We start from the raw sequence: 23,732 nt of genomic DNA on the forward strand, positions 1-23,732 counted from the left end.
ATGAAACTTCCCCTTCTCCTGTTCTCTCCCCCCCATCTGTTCAGGGGATCCCTCAGCCCTCCAGAGCAGATTTTGGGGGTGTGTGGGGGGGCTGCTGGTGAGAGGAGGGGAAGAGTAAATGCTGTTTCCGCAAGTGGAAATCGTTACTCCGTGGTGTCCCACTTGCGTTATTGCCCTATGTTTCCACCTTCACAAACCTCTACTGAATATGTTGTAGCTGTCAAAAATGCACAGGATGTTCTACAGACAGTAATAAAGATACTTCCCCTCCTCTTAGTACTGGTTTGGATATATTGTCTGCTTAGCACTAAATAGAACCAGTCTGTTTTCTTAACCCTCATTTGTTTATGCATAGCTAGCTGAAACAGTGCTCTAATTTCACCTTTTCGTCTCTTGTTTCACTCTTCATCCTAGTTGGACAGAGTAGAGCCTACTGCATCTAGGGTGGCTGCTCAGGATAATTTATTGATTGGTGAAGTGCCAAAGTAATTTCCTAGAGCTTTAGGTAGAACAGGCAATGGGCTATAATGGAGCATTTCCTCCCTTAAAAATCTAGCTTCTATAATCAGCCTTTCTTAAACTTGCCATGTGAAAATAGTGGCTTTTTGTGAAACATTATAAACTGTGTGGAAAGCTATAGGTTAAAATTCCATCACAAGCGATTCCACTGTCTTGAGTAAGAGTGGAATTCTCTTCTGTTAGATGTTTACAGAGATGGATATTACTTTACAGGCAGATTTTAAAAAGCAAAGGTTTAGAACGAGACACACCTTTGCATCCACATCCAGTGGAGGAGGGGTCCAAGGCAATTTTTTGAGAGCAGATTTTTTGGAGGTAATTTTTGAGCCAATTCTCCCCTACCCCCTAGCACCACCTCCCACCCGGTTTTGGAGCTTCATGTCTCCAACTATCAGGAGTGGACTTGAGGAAAGGAAGAACCAGTAAAAATCCCTCCCCCCCTTTCTGTCCATAAAAGTATCCCTTTAGTGGAACTTTGTCATGGTTTACCTGGGTGAAGCCCAATGTCTTTGAAATAACTTTTATCCTTCACTTTAAATCAGATCAAGAGTGGAAAAAATGACTGTGGTGGATACGAAGAAAAGTGCTTACACGTTCTCCTCACCTCCCACTTTCCACCCTGAGGACTTCTTTCAATACTTTATTTATTTATTAAATTAATATCCTGCCCTTCCTTCCAGAATGAGCCCAGGGCAGCATGGATATTTTCCAATGGAAAATGTGGGAGAAACTAATAACTCATGGAATCTTTCCTTTTTAAAAAAAATAGTGGAATGCTCTACTCATGCAGTATGTGTAGTGTGTCTTACATACAAATCTTCCTCCTACAACATTAGAAGATATTAATTCCTCTGTATATTGTAAGATGGGGTTCCCAAACTATGGTCCATGGACCACCAGTGGTCACAGGCTTCATTTGAATGGTCTGTAGCATGTCCCCATTAAATATTCATATTGATTTTTAATTGTGTTTTTATTGCTCCTTTTCTTTCTTATATTGTATTTTCTTGTGTTATATTTTGAATTCTGTGGAGTGCAAATTGTGACGCAATAAAAAATATAAGAAACAAAAGAAGCAATAAAAATACAATTAAAGATCATACAACACCTAGCACCACAAATTTGAAATTTGATACAACACCTAGCACCACACATTTCAGTTGTTACAATAGGCATCAGGGCCGGCACCAGACTGCAGTGGGCCCTTGAAGAAGATGGCAGCGGCAACACGGCAGCACTGCTGCTGCCGGGGTCTTAAATAGGCCAGGTCCAATCAGCAGATTAGAACACTGCATGCATATGCCTGCCATCACCCCTAAAGGCAGCGGGGCTGTGTTGATGCCCCCGCCACCATCTTCAGTGAAGGCAAGTATGTGCATAGTGCGTTGACATGGCAGTGCAAGAAGTGACATGGCCAGCTCGTGCTGGTGAGTGAGTGGGTGTTGCCTTGGAGGGAGGCTCCTACTCCCTTATCTGCATCAGCATCGGGTTGCAGGGCGTGCACTCCATGACCAGAAGGTAGCACAGAATGTGGAGGAGGAGCTACACCCACCCAGCAGCAGGGGCCCTTGTCAGCCATAGGGCCCCTCAGCCACTGCCTAACCTGGCCACCTGCTGGTGCCTGGTCTGATAGGCAGCAAGATAATTAAGTGGTCCACCAAGATGCTTAGCAAATTTCAGCAGTCTGTGTGAAAAGAAGTTTGGGAACCACTGTAGTAAGACATATGCAACACACAAATCTATTAATATTGTAATATTTCTGTCCGTTACTAGTTTTGAAAGAATTATGACGCTTCTGTTCCTCCAGTTGCTTAAGAGTCTACCTCAATTGCCTTCACTGCAGTTGGATTTGCCTGCATTTGCAGCATGAGAAACATCCTGCTTTGTACCCACAGCACACAAGTGCAGACATTGACTTTGAAGCTTGAGGCAGCAGTATCCATATTGGTTCTCAGCAGTCACCGACTTTTCTCCAGTTGTGTTTGGCAGGACTGGGTACCTATGCCATCATGTTTGGAGTAAATATTAGAATACAAAAACACAAAACAGAAGTATGTGAAAACATGAGGGACTAAGCCGAATAATAATACAATAATATCTGTCTCTCACCTCAGGTTGTGGATTTGCGACTTGGCTCCAGATGCACATACACACACTCCTTCGTGGGCAGCCCATTTAGTATGGAGGTAAAGTGCATCCTCTATTGGGGGAATTCCCTCTAGCTGCCTGCCTTTCTTGATGAAGACTCATCCTGCACTCATTCACAGTGTCCACATTGCTGGTCCTGTCACACTTGCGCACAACAAACTTCTGGACCACACTTATTGCCTTGTCAACTGTGCCTCTTGCCATGGTCAGAAACCCTGATGTAGACTCAGGACAAGCTTTCCATTTTTCCCAGGCCATCTTCTTGCCCTTGCTGCTAAACTGCGGCACAGTGTCACAGCCAGTAAAGGCATGGAACATGGGGAATGCAGCTGACTTCTCTGGGACCAAGGCTGCCAAAAACTCAGTCTGCTGATGTTTCCCCATGCCAGTGAACACCCATAGCTCTTCCACGCTCTGAAGGTGATTCACCAAAGGTACTGTGGGAACAAGAATGTTGGTATCCATGGTTCTGACTGAGGTTTTGGAGCAGCCTCAAGATGCAGCGCCTACAGCATGGACTATTAGTCTTGTATCAACCTCTTTATGTTCACCAGGGCATAAACTTACCGTATCTTTACCATTTGAAGAGGTGAGTACATTTGAGTCCAATGCAGTGTACACCTCATCAGAAATTGTACCCAGCTGGATGGTGTTTTCCCCATGGTATTTGAAGAGTTCTTTCTTGTTTTCACAGTCAGAGAATTTTGCCAACTAGAAGGGATTTTTGTAGAACTTGTCGTGTATATTCTTGCTCTACTGCCTCATTTAACCCATGTAATATTCTTGAGGCTGTCTAGAGTATACCTATCTCACATGATGTCAAGTGTCTGAGTTGACTCGCCTCTGAGGTAGGATATGTAGATATCATCCACATAATCCTGGAATGTGCATGCATCTCTGGGCTGGAGCATGTGAATAACTATGGCTCCATCCAGCAGAATTGCATTGACTGTGGGCAATGGAGAGACAGTTTCTTGCTCAGTTGTAGTAAGAAGGCAGTTATATCAGATCAGATTTTGAGGAGCATGAACTGATGTTACCAGTGACTGAAAGTGGTGGTGGGTGTGGATGCTTGTCATGGATGAAGAATTATTCAAGATCACCACATCATGTCTGGCATGCTGTGTACAATTTACTGAAGAGAGCAATAATTTTTCAACCCTACATATTTTTGCATCTGCTTTATTCTGTAGATTTTGCTTGCTGAATGTGGGAAAGTTGTTGAAACTGATGGTTTCCATTACACCCTTAGAACACTCTTGCAGCATTTACTTCACAAACTTGTCATGTTGCAGTTTCCCATCTACCTCACTTCTTTGGACCACCTTCACAACAGCAATATCTGTCCCCTGCTTTGAGTATATGTTGTACAGATTAGTGCTCTCTTCCAAAAAAGGATTTTCTTGGCTCTCCAGAAAAGAATCAAAAATTTTTACGCCTTTTAAAAATTGTTCCTGGGGTGATTTGTTGTCCTGATGATGCCTGCCTGTCTCAGGATCTGGATCAGCTGACACAGATTAAAACTTCTGAACCGTGGCACCCAATTCTGGGCTGGCCAGGATCCATTTCTAAAAGGATTTTGAATTCTCAGTGATTCCAACTATGCTCCATTTCCTTTTATGAGAGCACTAACCTGTTCATGGGTTTGATCTAAAGCAATACTAGAGGATGGTCTTCCAGTTTTCCTTGCTGCAAATGTGCCTGATCTAAATTGAGTTGCAATATTGGGATGCATCTCTGCCAGGTTCACCATGTCCCTGATGTGAATAGCAAGTGCGCATAGTGGGTATGATCCAGGGCAAAGAACCATGGCAACAATATGCTCATCCCCTCTAGATATTTCTGAAAATTTGCCTGATGAATAGCATGAATGAACTGCAGAATTATAAGCTCCAGCTGCATCACTGAGCTCTGGAATTCATGCTGGGGATAGAGTCTGAACCTTTCTTTATCCCATTCTTCAAGAATTAAGGTGACATGGAGCATCACCTGGTGAGGACCATGGGCCCTTTAAGGCAGGATATAAATTTTTAATATACAAACACACACAAAAAATACTGACAAACAGGAACAAAGCCCCAAATAATCATGATAATTGTAGTATGACACAACAGAGAGATGGGTTAGTCCTGTGCTGCAGCTGCTGTTGTAACTGAGTCCACCATGTGAGCCTGTCAATATTTTCTGGTACTGGTGGCTGACGTGGGGCTGAGCTCCACAGGGGGAACGGGGGGCTTGAATCTCACAATTCAACTAAGCTTATACCTAGTTTCTCAAACAGGAGAAATGTATCCGGGTGAAACAGTATATCCAAGTTTTCAGTATTGTAAAATACCAAGTGGGCTACTGGCGTTGGGGTGTGTGTGTGTTGTGTACCACTATTTCTCTCACAACTGGCATTCAAAATGTCAAATTTTGAGACCAGAATCATTGTTTCTCAAATAAGGGCAAAGTTACAGGGGAAAAAACTATGTCTGAGTTTTCAGTATTGTGAAATTTCAATGGGAAGTTACTCCCCCTCCCAGGGAGGGTGATGGAGTGGCTTCACTTCTAAAATCATTCAGGAAGGTCTAAAGATGCTTGCTTTTCTTACAAAGTGCGAGGTTAAGTCAATTTGTGGCTCTTAACCCTCACACTAGATGCCCATGGAGGGGGTACGATTGGAGTGGGTAGTTTGGAGAACTCATGCTCCCCAAAGCCCTCTTCTACACTAAAAATGTTCACTAGAGAACATTTGACTCAACCATAGTTTTTTAAAAAGATAGTTATAAGTTGAAGATGTGTCCTGTCAACGTTAAGTAGAGAGAGGGAATACAGAGACATCTAAATGTGTGAAATATTTTAATAGAAAACAAAATGGAAATGTTGAGATTGCTCAGAATGAAGTGACATGAAAGAATTAATTGGAATAAGAATAGTATGATAGGCACACTTTCTCCTTTTCTGGGTAAATTTTTGCTATTTAATTCTAGCAAAATTGGTATTATATGTAAGTGTTGTAGCTTTCTTTGTGTATGAGATAATTTTGACTAGATACGTACTTTCCCATGGCCAATATAATATTTCAAGGTCTGAGTGAGAGCATATACCTAGGTGTTTTGGCTAGAATCCTGACTCTGCAGCTGTGGATGCAAAGCATATTGAGGGAGAAAATGTGATTGCAGTATAGAATCACGGTGTGGAGATGCATCATGTTACTGCACCCCCCTTTGGCAGGGATCAGGGAGCCTCTGTCCCTTCAGATGTTGCTGGTCTCCATAAGTCCCAGCCAGCATGCCCAATGGCCAAGGATGGTGAGAGTTGCAGTCCAGCAATATCGGGCGGAACACAGGTTTCCCATCTCTGATTCTAATGCAAACTTTTATGTAAATGTAGGCCTGCCCAACTAATAGCTTGTGTTCCTTCCTCAGCTTATGCAGTTCAGAGTGTTAGCAGGTAGAGGGCAAATCTACAAATTCCTTTATTCAAGTATAACATGTAGTTCCAGATTCAGTGATGTTTCTTCACCCCTGCAAATGATTTGACTCAAGAAAAATACAAACTCATAAAGATTCATAGACCACATAGTAATCCCAAATTTGATGTCAGGGCTATTTTGTGATTTTAAAGAGAGACTTACAAGTTTGAGTATCGGGAGCCACCAATGTCGGGCTATTATTCAGCATGGTGAAGTACTTGTTTTCAAGATGATATTCTTTAATATGTCACAAATTGCAAAAAAAAAAAATACATAACCGTACCTACTTTGAATAGTCATTCTTTCCCTTTTTGCTGGTTGACATCAGGTAATGTGGATGTGGCTTGTCGTCAAAAATAGGCAAGACCTGCTTGGGAAGGCTTGACAAGAAAATTCCAGTTCCACCCTATTATTTAGATTAGCACTCCACTCAAAATGTTTTGTCTGTGCTAACCTTCAACTGAAATTTCTGTGGTTTCTCTCTGTTTATGACCTAAAAAAATTACTTTGACTTTTTTTACTTTGAAGCTGCAGAAATGTGTTAAATAAAGAAACTTTAACTAACCATGGCCTGGTGCATCGTTGTAATATATTTGTGCCTATTTTAGGGATAGTGTGGTGTAATGGTTAGAGTGTTGGACTATGACCTAGGAGACCAGGGTTCGAATCCCCACACAGCCATGGAGCTCATTGGATAACCTTGGGCCAGTCATTACCTCTCAGCCTCAGAGGAAGGCAATGGCAAACCATACCACTTATCATGAAAACCCTATTCATAGGGTTGCTATAAGTCGGGATCAACTTGAAGGCAGTCCAGTAGCCCTAGACAGATGTTCACTCCTCATGTGATGACCGTCATGCAAAGGGATCACTCCAGTCATAGAGCAGGATCCTTGCTTCGGACCTTCTGTCACCCTGCATGCACATGGTGGGGTGGGGGAGAGCAAGCAGAGTCCTGCTCTTCATGAGGAGTGAATGCCTATATAGGGCTAGTGAGAGTGTCAGTTTTATGTTCATAATGCAGCTTTTCAGGTTGGTCTATGAATGCTACTGGTGCACATACTTTTTATAAGGCTGCCAGCACTTATCTGTGTGGCACTTTGGCCTGTAAGAAAAGCCAAAGCTTCATCACGTAACTGCCTGAAGTCAATTCCTAAATTTGGTTCAGATGTTGATTGCAATAACCTTATATTGAATTATATATTTGTGTGGCCTCAAGAAACAACTTACTTACCAAGAATGAAGGCATAGTTGGCTTGGCTGCCATCATAGTTGATCTCATTAGAATATGCTGTGGCTCATCCTGGATAACCTAGCAAGTAGCTATTTACTGCCAATTTTAATAAATACATATAAATGAATAAGTATTGTGTTGCCTTCAGTACTCTCACTTCAGTTTCTGTCATTGTGTTCTTGCTGAGACAGTAATTTAAAGCTGTTAGAGTTTAAGTTTAAGAGTGGCTAACTATTGCCCAGATAACACATATCGTCTATACAAAAATGCAAACCTTAAACTAAATTACGTAACATGCTTTATCTGCATATGAAAAGACTTTGTAAAATTCTAGTTGGGGGTCACCAGTGGTCTTTAGTGTATCTTCAGATGGCCACTAAAACCACAGTGAAGAAAAACTGAGGCTTGTAACCAACTCACAGTGCAATCCACAGTTTTTTCCACCACAGTTTTTTTCCCCTTGTCAAATGAATTTGTCTGTTATGCCTTGCCATTCTGAAATTGACATCTGTACATATCTAAGAGTGAAATATCCTTATCCACACTGGCCACACTGCAATAAATAATTTTCTTCTAATTAATTAAAGTAAAAGAGGAGAGAACCCTTTGTGAAGACAACTACTCTGCATAGATAACTACATTAACTTCCTAACTTTTCCAGAAAATTACCAACTTGAGTTAAATTTCTCCAGAGCACCTCTTCTGTTACAGAGGTTCTTTTTTTTTTTAGTTAAATCTAAGAGCTCCTAAACCGAGTGGCTATCTTAACGTCAGTTGCTGCTGTATAATATGCATAGCTGCAAATGAAGCTGTGGTAATCCATAACTTAGTGGTTTTACGAAGTATCCACATTGATGGGAGATAGCTGGAATTAAATGTTATTTTTGCACATAATATGAGATAAACACTCAATATTACCTCTTTACAAGTACAAGTAGCTGCAGTGGAGAAGAACCCTCTCTCCTTCCACAGTGTGCAAGTGTCCCCTGTATACGCATATAACTCCATTTGATTATGGCCACAGATGGCAAAACCAACAGCAGTTGGTTTTTAATTCAGAAGCCTTTCAGATATCCATTCATTTAATAGTAGACAGTAAGAGAATATGGTTTACTAAAATAGGTCTCAATACAAAGTTTAATGACCACTGGTATAAGGAAAATAAATGAATATGCCATTATCTAAAGGTCATACACTTGCTTCAAAGGAAACCCCCATTGAAATTATGGTACTGACCTTTGATTAAACATTTGTAGGATTAAGTAGCAAGTATCTTGTAAAAATTTCATTCATTGGTTGATTGCTGATGGGTCAGCAGAGAGAGAGATGGTCAGGCATACCTTGCTGTCCCTTGTTTCCAAGAACTAAATATGACCAGGCTTCCAAAAAAAAGGCATTCTTTTCCTAATATTTTACCATCATCCTGAGGTCAATATCTCACTCAGGGGCACTTTTAATTCTGCAATTTACACATAAGTAGACTTACATGGTAGTCCTAGGATATTGTAACAAACTGTCAGTCTTACAACAACTCTAAATTTCAGCCAGTTACTGCTTGCTGTTTTCCTTCTGAAAATAAAAAAAACCCAGGAATGCATTGAATTTTGCCATGGAGTCTATTTTGACCCCAGCCAACGTTAGCGAATGAGTGTCGAAAAAGCCACTAATAAGCTGGGTTGCCTTCCACAGTGTTTGGAGTATCTTTGTTCAGCAGCTTGCCCTCTTTTACACTCCAGGAGCAGGCCTGATTTTTGTGGGTGAGCAGCTGGTTGCATTTAGGGGTCGATGCCTCTTCAGGCAGTACATGCCAAGCAAACCAGAGAAGTATGGCATTAAGATATGGTGGTGCTGTGATGCCACAGCAGCACTCCTTTTAAAGCATAGCATCTACCTTGGCAGGCAGACTGGAGAGACACGGGAAACCCAGCTTAGGAAGCTGTCATACTGAGTTAGATCATTGCTCCATGTAGCTCAGCATTGTCTACACTGACTGGCAGTAGCTCTCCAGGATTTCAGGAAGGCTTCTCTCCCCGCCCTACTAACTGGAGATGAATCTGGGACCTTCTGCATGCAAAGCAGATGCTCTACCACTGAGCTGTGGCCCTTTCTCTTAGGTTATTACCAAACTGGTAGAACCATGGTACAAAACTGATAGAAATGTAGTTGGGGCAAGTTCTTTACCAGCGTTGAATTTGCTGAACATTTGAAAAGAAAAGCAGTCCTTATACTATGTACCATGCATCATGTACAAATGGCTCCTGTAATTGCAGTTGTAATTACAATATGACATACTCATAATCCAGAAGGTCAGCTGCTGGCTTACGAATGAGAAAAATGCATTTGTTTTCATATTCTCCCCACAGACAACACAAAGGAGAGAATCTTTAGAAATATAGGTCATGCTCATGGATATATTCTGAATTGTATATCATGAGGAGAACCTCCTTATTCTGTGTCACCTTTCTTGAAAATTTAATTAGATACAGTTATATACATCTAGGGTTTAGGTAGTGCTCATAAGAATCTGATAGCCTTGATGCTGTTGCTATATTTTTTTACTCTATTTTAAAAATGAATTTTTATTTGCATTTTGTAGTGAATTTGGTCGTGAAACACAGCCAGAATGACAACTTTGGATACCCAAGTCTTCTGTCCACAGAACAGGTACAGCAGTGACAGCAGTAGCTGAAGGGTGAGTCCACATATTATGCTGTTCATGTAACAGCAGCTCTTGTGATCATCTGAACATTGAGCAGTCATGAACATCCATAAGAAATCCATTTTATTGTTACAGATAAGAAGCAATTACCCTATCAAATAACTACTCAGCAAAAAAATTGAGCTTGTAAGTAATATTTCCTGTCTTGTATTGGCTATCACTTAGATTGAATGGGTTGTATCCAACATTAGTTGTACTCAGAGTAGACCCATTGAAATTAATGGACACGACTAACTTAGGTACATTAATTTAAATGCCTCTATCCTGAGTAGAACTTAGTTGGCTACAGCCCCATTTGTGTGAATTTTCCCTGAGCATTTCTATGCCACTGTGTTGGTGGAATGAAGTCAATGCTCCTCTGTTAGCCACTGAACAGAAATTGCTCATTTTTTCATTTTCTTGCTTTTGGGCACTTAAACTGCCAAAGCTTTATGCTTTCCCATCGAATAGTCACTTAAGCCTATTGACATTAGCTATTCTGTGACTTAGAACTGTCACATACTAACTTTATAAATGTATATTGTAAGCAAAAGTCTCTATATGCTGCTTACTACTAAATGATAAATACTATCCTTCACAGGAAGGCTGATAGGGGAACTGTGTGTAATTAGTGTTTTCTTTTTCTTTTCTGCAGCAGTATTAGTGTTAGACCCCTGCTCTTAAAAAAAAAAAACTTTTGTGCATAGCGGCCTAACTTGTGGGAAGATCTCCAAAGATGCAATTCAGTTTGGACACTTAGGGCCCATCCATAATATAGTAGTTCATCAAAAGTGAAAGAAGCATCATGGGAGAGACTGAGTGCCTCTCCTGGAATACCTCCATGTACCACTGGAAGCCACTGTGCAAACTGCTGAACATTTACCGGTTCCACTGTTTTCCCACATAAGAGGGGTAAGGGGTGGACTTGCCTAGGCTGCTCGCACTCTCCTCACTTTGGGTGTACTGAAACATCATACATGAATGCATCTGAGCCATATGCAGTCTTCGCAGGCTCACTAAGTAACTCCTCCTAGTCTCCCCATATGTTTCCACTAAATGCTAACACTGTGCTGTAGTGTAATGTTGTGCTTCCCTCCGTGCCACAGGGTTGATACATAGCCCAGATGGAAGATGGAACCCCAACATCAGGTAGAACCAAGGAACATTAGGGAACAAAGACCCAAAATCTTAGTTCTACTTTTATGGGGGGAAACCCAGCAACAGCCAGGAATTAATTAGCCAATCAGGGGGCTTTCTGATGATGAAATCTTCCAGAGATTTTGCACCTAATGGTCACATGCGTCTCTAGCCTTCCCAGGCCTGTGGCCTTGAGATACCAGTCTCAGGCTGATAAGCAGGTGTTCTTACTCACTGCCTAATTAATTGGATTCAATTAATTGTGGGAACTGAAGTCTCATGGCCTTCTAGAGGCCTTAATTCAGGCAACATGTTCCCCACACAATTCCTTGCCACAGAACCATTTTAGTTAACAGCCTTAACAAACCAGGTATTCTTGACATTGACAATCTAGCCCAGCATCTGTGACAATATATTAATGCACTTTTAACGGGTAAACTCATCTCTGTGTCAGCCTGGATGCTGTAGTTTTGGCAAAACCTAGTGAGGTAATAAATGCAATGTATTCCAGTATTGAGGATGCGGACAAGACATTTGCATCTGTGCGACTCACTACCACTGGCTACTTACAGCAAGCTGGTATCATCCAGTAACCAATATCCCATTCCTCAGGTTGGTGCTGAGAGAGTGGTGCAGCTCAGCTCCAGATGCTCTTGGATGGAGCTGATTGACTGAATGTATCTGGGCTCTTGTCTAGTTTAGTCTCAGGCCTTGCTGTGGAACACAACCATCAGCCTTGGTTGCCCTGATTGATGACAAGTATCAGGAGAGGAATGGGGAGTGTGGCCCTGTTGATTTTCTTAGATCTCTGAGGCTTTTGATACCATTGGCCATAGCATCCTCTTGGACTGGTTCCCTGTGTTGGGGCTCAAGGGCATTGTATTATCATGGTTCCTTTCCTTCCTTCAGGACTGTTTCAAGAGAATAGCATTGGGTGACTGTACCTTGGCTCCTTAACTACATGGAGCCATTGGAAGTGGTCACAGTGGAAGCTAGTCCAAGCGGGGAGCTGCCCCATCAACCTCAGTGTGCTCTCAGGCAGCTCCTACCTGCCTGCCTTCTTACTTTCATCCAGTCTAGAAGATGGCCCTAGTTGTCAGGAAACTTCCTCTTTCTCCATAGTCTCAATGTTGCCCTTGTAGAACTCAGGAGGGAAGATGATAGAGGCAAAACTAGAATCGGTTAGCCCTGCCTTTCATTGGCTGTGGCACCGCCTACTGATGGGGTTCCCTGCATTCAGCCTCGCCAGTCCCAATGGGCACCAGCCATCACTAGATGGTCATTAGGAAATTTAGCCAAAATATTAATATATTGATAAAAAGAAAATAAAGGGGAAAAACAGGAGCCAGGCATGAGTAAAGTGATGTTATTGAGAACTTACACAGGGAAGTAAAACAAGCTGATTACCAAATAAACATCCATAAAATATTCAACAAGTAAGGCCAGCTGAAAAGCTTCCAATTAAACATCCATAAATGAGGCACTTCAGTCATTCCAGTTATTAATTAGCTGTCAATTTCACGTGAATGAAGCACTCCACATATTCCAGTTGTTACTGAGATCTCCTGGATTGAATCCCATTTCATGCTTTCTCAGATGGAAAATGGAGACTATACAGGGATGGCAGTCTCTTAATCTCCTATTCTCTCAAAAATTTATCTGACACATTTCTTTCTTCAGGAAATGCCCTGAGATTAAATCCTGAAACTACGTAGCATGTAAACAATCAAGTAGTTTATGGCAAAATGTCAATAATATGCTACATTTACCTGTTGTCAGTCTGCATCTACCATACAGACATGAGAGGCTAACTTCAATAGTTATTTCCTTATAGAATAGTAGAATTGGAAGGGGCCTATAAGGCCATTGAGTCCAAGTCCTGATCCGCTGTGATAAATAAAATATAAAACATAAATTAATATCAGGTAATGAACTATATAAAAAAATGGTGATGGGTTAATACAAATCATAATCCAGAGAATGAAATTTACACAAGAAAAAGAATTTCAATACTGCCTGAAGAAGTAATTTGACTGAGGCTTTACACAGGAGGTAAGAAGCCACTCGTGGTACTGACAACAGCTGTATATCTCAGCAATCAAATTACTGGCTCTAAAATACAGCACCAATTAAAGAGAAACAGATTTAATGAACTAACAAGGTAAATAAGTGCACAAATACAATAATATGTAACATAAGAATATATGGCAGATGTGCAAAATATTCTATATTTACAAAACTTACAGAAATATTTACAAAGTACTTACAGAAATACGGACAGATGGATTTTAACATTCAAGCCAGCTAGAGACTTTGTATTTAAGATGTATATCCAAAAAACCTCCTTACATGACAGTAACAGATCTAATGAGAAACTCTTGTAAGGAACTTACATCGTAGAATCATAGAACAGTAGAACTGGAAGAGGCCTATAAGCCATTGAGTCTTAACTCCTGCTCCTTAAAGCATACCCAACAGATGGCTGTCCGACTGCCTCTCGAATGTCTTCAGTGTTGTAGAGAGCACCACCTCCCTAGGTAATTGGTTCCATTGTCGTACTGATCTAACAGGAAGTTTTGTCTGATGTTCAGCTGAAGTCTGGCTTCCTGTATCCTGAGCCCATTATTCCGTGTCCTGCACTCTGAGATGATCAAGGAGAGATCCTAGCCCTCGTTTATATGGCAACCTTTCAAGTACTTGCAGAGTGCTATCATATCTCCCCTCAGTCTTCTTTTCTCAAGGCTAAACATGCCCATTTCTTTGAATCTTTTCTATAACAAAGAGCATTAAATCGGTAGGTTTCTGATTATTCTCCAAAAGATGTGTAGTCAAAGGAGCTTCTAAATTATAACTACGAATCTTAAGACTTGTGTTCTGTGATTCTCACTCTAAGTGGTCTGGTGGTTTGACTAATATATAATTTAACATAAATGACATAGTATGAATTGCAGTCACTGAAGGACTTCAGTATAAATTCCTTGTCAACCGGATAAATGAATTCCTTAATTTCCAAAGTCTGACTACAACAGGCACAATGGCCTTACTTATAATGTCCAATGGGGTCATGTGGATGAAGTGGCAAACAAAATACCTGAGTGGACTAGTTTGTCTGTAAGGTTATGGATCTTGCAAAATTCAACTAAAGGGGGTTGTTGACATCCTGATTTTTTTCCCTTTCTGTTTTGTTCATATATTGGGAACCTTCTTCTTTGCTTGATCAGTATGTTGATGACACTCAGCTCTATTTCTCTGTTTCATCTCAGCCAGGAGAGGTTGTGCAGTTGCCTGGTTAGTGTCTGGATGAGGCTGAATCTTTATAAGATGGATGCATTGTGGGTGGTTCCCATGTAAGGGAATTGGGCAAGTTACTTGTTTTGGATGGGCATGCGTTCTCCCTTAAGGAATGGGTTCATAGCCTGGGGATGCTCCTTGATCCAGCACTGTAAGCACTGTACATTTGTTGTTTATCCAAGCTCAAGGTGCTTGCTATGACATATAAGCGCTACACAGCTTAGGACCTAGATACTTGATAGGCCACACGCTCCCATATAGCACCTTCCCAGAGTTTGGGTTGAATCCAGAAAAGTCGTTCCACTTGTGCAAGAGTCTCTGCTTGTGCAATGGAAATTCCCTGCCTTTCATGCCTCTCTGTACCCCCCACTCTGTTCTGGGGGCCCTCAAACCCTCCAGAGCAGATTGGGGGGGACACAGGGAGAGGAGAGAGATGGAGAAAAAGTTCCCTTGTAGAAGTCCTTGAGCGAATGGGATGACTTCGTTGGATGCAACCTGTTATGATCAGATGGGGATGCCCTGTTAATGGTACCATAGTTACTGAATGAGAGAACTCATGAGAGAGTTCTCAGTGTTGTCACTCTGTTTGTGGAATGCCCTCCCCTCACAGGTTTGAGTGGTGCTGACCCTGCTTTCCCAGTTCTCTGGCTAGATTGGTTGTGGAACTGGGCAAGTTGCCCTTATTGACTTCTGAACTATTGAAATTGTTACTGATTTCATGCTTTATTGGTTTTATGTACTTTTGTTTTATTGTGTATCCTGTATCTGTTTTTAAACTATAGCCTGCTCTGGGTTTGTTTTAATTATCAGTGGGTTATAAGTCTTCCAAACAAATACTGTTGACATAGTAAGTTTAGCATGACTGAAGAGCTGAGTGCAGAAATATATTTGTTTGTTTTACATGCTTCTTCATATTTCAGTAGAAAACTCAAAGCGGTTTGCATTCCCTAACAAAGGGAATCGATTCAAGACATTGAATACAAATTCCACATTAAATACAGCCAGTGTAAGGTTTTAGTGTTTATCAAAGCCTGGAAGCAATGTAAGTAGGGCTGTATTCAACTTAGTCCTGTGCAGAGTAGTCCCACTGAAATTAATGAACTTTTTAGTCATGTCAATTCACTTCAGTGGGTCTGCTCTGAGTAGGACTAGCATAGAATACCACCCAAGGAATTTAAATGATAATGCTGTCGAGCAGGTGTTCTACGTAAGATATTTAGGTATACAAATACAGAGTGCTCACTTCTGGTCTTAACAATATATTATTGTTGTTGTTGTTGTTGTTATTTTACCCCGCCCTATTTTCCAAACTGGAACGCAAGGTGGCTTCCAGATAAAAATACATATAATTAAGAACATACAATAGTCTAAAATAAATAGAATTAAACTATTTGCAATATTAAAACTGTTCAAACATACACTTAATAAATCATAAGCAGGCAATTGTTTCAGCAAATTTCAGCCAGTAGGTTATTTCAGAAATTTTCTTCATGTAAGGTGGTCGCTTTATTCCTTCCGCTAATCAAGTCTATAAAGCTAAGTCCTTGGCCCAAATCACATATGGTATTCCCATCTGAAATTCTGGGTTTAACCTTCCGGTGAAAAGAGTTAAATCTCCTTTTCTTTGGAAAATGTCAAGTTTACCACCTTCTCTATAGAATGCAGCTATTTTTGGGGGGAAGTGTGTATTCAATCAGTTGCATGCAAAGTGTGGATTGGTATTCTGATATGATGGTTACTTTTGCACTTTTCTGCAGTTCCTGCTAGTTATATTTCCTGGAACTTTTTTGTTAGTCAGTGGATGAGACCAATGGAGAATATGATCTTTAGAATGATTTTCACTTCTGAAGTTTGGGCAACTATGAAGGCCCAACTCTTTGTTATACAGAGATTAGTGGACTTGGATCTGCATTATTTAAGAACTGCAGCTGACAAGTGCTGTTCTCCATTGCTCCTGAATAACTCTCCAAATTATGAAAGAGTTCCATATTTGTATACATTAACTGTCTCCGAATATAGGAGAACGTTTATGTTCGCTTGTTTCAGTGTGTGTGGATGATTTAACAAGAACCCAGTTAACAATTTTTTTAAAGCTGGAGCAATAATCTTTTGATCATGCTTTTTTGCACTGTAACTTGTGCAGTGAGTGTAGAGAGAGACTAATTATCCATGTATTAAAACTATCCCAGGAAGTTCTTCTGAAGATATGGAATTTTGTTTAAGGGATGCTTCTTCCCAGATTACTGAGAGTTGGAAAAAAAATTGACTTCAGTGAAGATCAGAATTTTTTGTTGCCTTCTTAGGGAAGACATACTGTATATTTATATGTATTTGTTTTTAACTGTTTTAACTACCTGTATGTTTTATTTGTATATCTAATTTTATTTGTCTGTGATTATAAGAAGTAATTCATTTATTTAAATTCCACATGCAAGATAAAATAACAATAATTATAATTCCACATTTTAAGTCACATAATTAAACAAAAATAACTATCTGTAAACAATATACATAATATGTACGTTATATGCACTTCCTAGAGATGATCAGCTGAAAAAAAAGTTAATTGCAACTTTAGTATAGATTCTACTGGTGTTCCAGTTGCCTAACTTGACTTGTATTTTCATTGATTATGTTACTAATTTTATGAAACAATACATTTCTAAAAATGGAAAACTTACCATTTCAGAAAATACAGCACTTCTTGCTCTTTGATTTCAGTGAGATAAATCAACAGTTAGAATCTAGTGCATGGTGCTTTTAGAGTTGGAATTGATATTTAAGGAGTTTAATCTGCTAGTCAAAAGTTGCTCAAGTGGTGGAAGTGGAAGCTCACACTTCCACTGACTTGGAACTTGTGTTGCGAAGTAAGTCTGTGTGTGTGTGTGTGTGTCTGTCACTATTGAACTTAAGACTTCATAGTTCTGTCCCATCCACATAATTGAACTCTTGCTTGTGCATTCCTTTTACCCTTCTGGGTGTTCTGCAGAAGACTTTGGCTAACTATTGCGTAGAATCTTTTAAAGTGCCTTAGCTTCAGCCATATATGTCCAGTGTTTGTGTTTGGCTGTAGCTCACTAATACAACACATGTTTTGCATGCAGAAGATCAAAGTTTAAGTTCCCAGTGTTAATCAGGAGATCCAATCAGGGCCCGTGCACGTCATACCAAATTCTTACCTATGCATGAGCCTTCAGTGGATCCTTCAATCCTAGCTCAATTTCCTTACAGACCTCAGAGCACATGTGTAACTGAAAGAGCTAACAACCCGATTAAAGATGCACTGACACAACAATTAATTGATAAGGGGGAAGGTCAATGGGTGAAATATCTTCCTATGATCTTAATGACCATAAGATCTCCAGATCGATCGATCTTGCTTGCTTTGCCTAAGCTGAAGACCATAAGACCTAAATGGGCCTCAGCATCTGCTTCAAATAGGTAATTATGATTTTTTTTTTCTTGATTTGACATACCCACGTAGTGGGACTGGAGGAAGCTAGGTGGACAATTTTATCATTATCATTATTTATTTGTATGCCGCCTTTCCACAGCTGAGCTCAAGGCGGCTTACAACATCGAAAAATTACATGATTCATTCTAACAGTTACAAAAATAAAACAAAATATAGTCAAACCACAGTCATAAGCAATAAACTAATGAAAACATCTCTATAAATATACAATAAAATTAAGCAATCTCCACATACTTCATAATAATGTCTAACAATAAAAATACAAAGCTATTCTCCCTACAACAGCAAAAGTGCACCTTTAAAATTAAATCTTAACCACCAAAAAAACTCCTTAAAATTTTTATCATTTCCCAGTATCTCCAGAGCTGGGAAAGACACTGAATTCTTGAAAAGTTAGTGCCAGTCACGGTAGACCAGGGATGGGGGACCTTTTTCAAGCCAAAGACCACACTCATTTGTAGAGAACCTTCTAGCAGAGCAGTGTTAGGTGTGGCCAGAGGTGAAAGTGGTAGAGCAATGACTGTGAGCCCTACTTTTGCATGACAGGGTGCACCCCAGCCTTGAAAAAGTCAAGGTTTTTACATCCACACACATCTTCCCATCCTCCATTCAAGCAAGCCAGTTAAAGGGCCCATTCCAGTCAGGCAAAAACATGGAGGATGCAGAGCAGGACTGTTGAGGAGTGTGGCCTGGGAGATGTCTGGAGGGTGTTCTCTGACCCCTGGGCCTGTGGTTCCACATCCAGCATTGACCTAGATCAGCCTTTCCCAACTAGTGAGCCACCAGATGTTATTGGACCACAACTCCCATCAACCTCAGCCAGCATTGCCAAGGGTCAGGAAAGATGGGAATTGTGGTCCAACAACATCTGGTGGCCCACTAGTTGGGAAACGCTGACCTAGATGGACTAGTGGTTTGACTCTGTGCGGCAAATTCCAGTGTTCCTAAATAATGACACATATGTTGGTAACATTGAGGCTTGATTACTGTAATGCACTCTGCGTGGGGCTGCCTTTGAAAACGATTTGGAAACTACAGTTGGATCAAAATGCAGCACCCAGAATGTTCACTGCAGTACGGTGCGGGGAGCATATTACCTCTGTGCTTTATCGTCTCCACTGGCTTGCAATTTGTTTCCTGGCCCAATTCAAAGTGCTGGTTTTGACCTTTAAAGGCCTTGGACCAGTGTACCTAAGGGACTGCTTATGTCCATATGCTCCTACCCTGGATTTAAGATCATCTTCCTCTGGTCTCCTCAGCGTGCCTGGAATGAAAGAAGTTAGATTGACGGGCATGCAGGAGAGAGACTTTTCAATTGTGGCTCCCAGACTTTGGAATTCCCTGCCCCAAGAAGCCTGTTTTGCTCCCTTCCTGCTGGTTTTCCGGAAACTTGTAAGGACTATTTTGTTCCGGATAGCCTTTGGTTGGGACTGACGGGTCAGCCTGACATTGTTTTTTTCTTTTATTTTTATCTTTTAAGTTCATTGATTCTCACTCCCTCATATGTCTATGCACATATATACATGTATGTGTGTTTGTGTGTGTATGCATAATGCATTGTATGTATTTTAGTTGTATTCTGTGCATTTTAATTTACTGTAATGTTGGTGTTTTTATTGTGTATTTTATTATATATGTGTGCAATTTTATTGTAGTTGCCCTGAGTGCCCTATTGTAGGGTAGAAGGGCGGGATAGAAATATTTTAAATAAATAAAATAAATAAGTAATCCAGAAATAGTTAAAGGTGAGCATGTTGCATTGGAGAGGAAATTTTTTAAATAAACATAAAGCATAAGATTTTCAGAACAAGCACAGATGCTGTGCTCATCAATTCCTAATTAAACTACTCTCTCTACTAACCAGGGCTTGAAGTAAAGCATAAAACTGGGGCTGAGACTTCGCAGGGACAGAAAACGTTTTTCTTGCCTTTCAGTTGTATTTCTTAGATTCTTTCTTATATATTTCTTATACCAATTCCACTGGCAGTTTTACAGGTTTATCTGGGTCAGGCTAGGCCAGTTCTTGTAAATGAGACCTTAGAGAAGAACCTGAATGTTGCATGAAGTAATGATAGCAATGCACCCTGAGAGGCACACTTACTTCTAAACAAGTATTAAGCTGGCCTTGTTGCATAGCAAGCCAGCAGCATACTTCTGATTATAAAGGAAAAAAATGCTCATTAATACTTTTTATAGCGGTGAAGTAAAATTTATTTATTTTATTTATTTAATTACACTTTTAAACCGCCCTATAGCAACAAGCTCTCAGGGCGGTTTACAACAAGATAAAACCACATTTAAAATACGAACAAGTGTGGATTACAGCATACAATTATAAAACATATTTAAAAACAAAATTAGAATACAAATTAAAACAAAATTACAATTACAGTTAAGTTTAAAATTAAAATTAAATTTAAGCTTAAAATGCCTGGGCAAAGAGGTAGGTTTTTACCTGGCGCCGAAAAGATAACAAGGAAGGCGCCAGGCGTATCTCATCTGGGAGGGCATTCCATAGTTCGGGGGCCACCACTGAAAAGGCCCTAGATCTAGTTGCTGTTCTCCGGGCCTCCCTATGAGTTGGGACCCGGAGAAGGGCCTTAGATGTCGAGCGCAGTGAACGGGTAGGTACATAGCGAGAGAGGCGTTCCATCAGATATTGCGGTCCGATGCCGTTAAGGGCTTTATAGGTAAGAACCAACACTTTGAATCTGGCCCGGAAACATATTGGTAGCCAGTGCAGTTGGGCCAGAATAGGTGTTATATGGTTGAATTTTTTCGTCCCAGTAAGAACTCTGGCCGCAGCATTCTGCAGTAGCTGAAGTTTCCGAATCGTCTTCAAAGGTAACCCTACGTAGAGTGCATTACAGTAATCCAATCTAGAGGTTACCAGAGCGTGAATAACTGAAGCGAGATTCTCCCTGTCCAGATAGGGTCGTAGTTGGGTTACCAGCCGAAGCTGGTAGAACGCATTCCGTACCACCGAGGCTACCTGAGACTCAAGTGATAGGAGCGGATCTAATAAGACCCCCAAACTACGGACCTGCTCTTTTAGGGGGAGTGTAACCCCATCCAGGGCAGATCTAACATCAACCATCTGGGCAGAGTGCCCCCCCACCAACAGCATCTCAGTCTTGTCAGGATTGAGTTTCAGTTTATTAGCTCTCATCCAGTCCATTATCGCGGCCAGGCAGCGGTTCAGTACATTGACAGCCTCACCTGAGGAAGATGAAAAGGAGAAGTAGAGTTGCGTATCATCAGCATATTGCTGAAAACGCACTCCAAAACTCCTGATGACCTCACCCAGTGGCTTCATATAGATATTAAAGAGCATGGGGGACAGAACTGAACCCTGCGGGACCCCATATTGGAGTACCCAGGGACTCGAGTAATGCTCCCCAAGCACCACCTTCTGGAGACGATTCTCGAGGTAGGAGCACAGCCACTGCCAAGCAGTGCCTCCGATTCCTAAATCCGTGAGTCGCCCCAGAAGGATACCATGGTCGATGGTATCAAAAGTCGCCGAGAGATCAAGGAGAACCAACAGAGTTACACTCCCTCTGTCTTTCTCCTGACAGAGGTCATCATACAGGGCGACCAAGGCCGTTTCTGCACCAAACCCCGGCCAAAAGCCCAATTGAAATGGATCCAGATAATCAGTTTCATCCAAGAGAGCCTGGAGTTGGCGAGCAACCACGCGCTCTAGGACCTTGCCCAGAAATGGAACATTTGCTACCGGTCTATAGTTGTTAAAATTATCGGGGTCCAAGGAGGGCTTTTTTAGGAGCGGTCTCACCACCGCCTGTTTCAGGCAGAGTGGGACCACTCCCTCTCGTAAAGAGGCATTAATCACCTCCTTGGCCCAACCGGCTGTTCCATTCCTGCTAGCTTTTATTAGCCACGAGGGGCAAGGATCCAGAGCAGAAGTGGTCGCCCGCACCTGTCCAAGCACCTTGTCCACATCCTCGAGCTGTACCAACTGAAACTCATCCAATAAAACCGGACAGGACTGTGTTCTGGACACCTCATTAGGTTCAACTGCTACAATATTGGAGTCAAGGTCCCGGCGGATGTTCGTGAGCTTATCTTGGAAGTGCCTCGCGAACTCATTACAGCGGGCTATTGATGGTTGTATTGCATCCGGAGGACCAGAGTGTAAAAGTCCCCGGACAACTTTATAAAGTTCCACTGGGCGGTTACACGATGACTGAATGGAGGCAGCAAAGTACTGCTTCTTTGCTGTCCTCACCGCCTTCACATAACGTTTGGTAGAGGCCTTCACAAGTGCATAATTACAGCCGTCGGGAGTTCGCCTCCATTTTGGGAGGCATTTATATTGCAGACACCAACTTTTGTCGTGGAGATGTTCACTGAAAGATTATTTTATATTCTGTAGATATTTCTCTTTCACTTTTCGATGAAGTGATCCTTTCCATGTAATTAGTTTCAGGCATAATAAGTGTAGAATAATTTATAATTGGCATCCTCTCTGAAGTATAGTTTTAGCTTTCCTATACATATTTCTTACATTGTTGCTCAGTGTACAAAAGACCCCCTACAACCTCCAGCATCTTCAGGTGGGGCTGGGAAAGGCTGCTGTCTGACACCTGGATGAGTTGCAGCCAGTTATACTGAGGTGGATGGAGTGATGGTATGACTTTGTATAAAGCATCTTCCTGTGTTTCCAGCACAACCTTTAAACTTGTTTATGCCCCACTGAAATCAGGGGGACTTCTGTACAGTGTTCTAGAATCTAAATAGTGATGTTTGCCATTTTCCATCTGTGGGTTACCACCAGCTTGGTTGAAGTTCTTGTCTCTAGTAAGCACATACAATATAAACATAACTGACATATTTTCTTCAGTATTGCTGTGCATGAAAATATCTGAAGAGCCTCATGACCACACAAACCCTGATAACATGTAACAGTTCGTAGGATTCTGAATGTCTTTTTTAAAATAGACTGCTGCAAATTTGAGAGATGTGCTTTTTCCGGGGCATCTCCCTTTATCTTCAGGTGATCGTTTCTGTAATACTTCTCAGTGTTCAAAGTGATTCCTGTTCTCTTTGCTTATCCTCTCACCTTTAATCTCCCACCCACCTAGGGAAGGGAATCTCAACTTCAGTGTCTCACAAACAGTGCTTTGTCCACTGACCCACACTTTCCCTTATAAACATATAATGTTGGGAAGAGCAATATGTGTATTGGCTGGGGTGTGTGTGGAGATGTAGACAGCAGAATGATTCATCGTTGTGCCTCCTCTGAAAAAGGTGCTTGTATTTCTTTATAGCATATTTTTATGCATGTTATATTTAAATGTAATGTAAGAAGCATATTTGAGCATTTTAAAGAGAGCTGCATAGTGTCACTGTGGGGAAACATTTTGTCAAATGGACAGTATCTGCATAAAAGTCTCAGAAACCAGATAGTAGGCTCCAAATCCATATTTGATGGCTGCTGTAATACGTAAGTTGGCATGAAAATGATTTCAGTTTCTTTAGTGGAGCGGAGGCAGAGATGATACTAATAATAAAATTGTACAGAGTTTAATCTATGAAATCTGACCATGAAAAACAAATGGCTAAAAGGGGTTCATAAAGAAAAATATTAATTTAGGCATAGGAAGCCATGGGTTAGGGTCCAGTGCCATGCTAAACGTTTGATAGAATATTAAAATTAAGTCCTGACATGGGCTAAACTTACAACAGCTGATATAGTCTAAATCTGCCTGTCATATATTCATTTTGAAAAATTAAGTCCAGCCTGACCTCC

General features: G+C 41.0%; 1 protein-coding gene across 6 annotated transcripts in view; it reads left to right on the plus strand.

Annotated features, from left to right (window-relative positions):
• ARK2N (arkadia (RNF111) N-terminal like PKA signaling regulator 2N) overlaps positions 1 to 23,732 on the plus strand; it is an 83,859-nt gene that overhangs the window by 17,896 nt on the left and 42,231 nt on the right. For 3 of the 6 annotated variants that reach the window (XM_061613704.1, XM_061613669.1, XM_061613696.1), the window contains exon 2: positions 9,955 to 10,050. The gene's annotated coding sequence lies outside the window, so the exon portion shown is untranslated. Of the gene's footprint in view, positions 1 to 9,954; positions 10,051 to 10,152; positions 10,204 to 23,732 lie in introns of all 6 variants that reach the window. The other 3 variants (XM_061613677.1, XM_061613683.1, XM_061613690.1) reach the window with 3 other exon arrangements.

Source organism: Rhineura floridana, chromosome 1 (assembly GCF_030035675.1).
Source record: "Rhineura floridana isolate rRhiFlo1 chromosome 1, rRhiFlo1.hap2, whole genome shotgun sequence".
NCBI classification, from domain to species: Eukaryota; Metazoa; Chordata; class Lepidosauria; order Squamata; family Rhineuridae; genus Rhineura; species Rhineura floridana.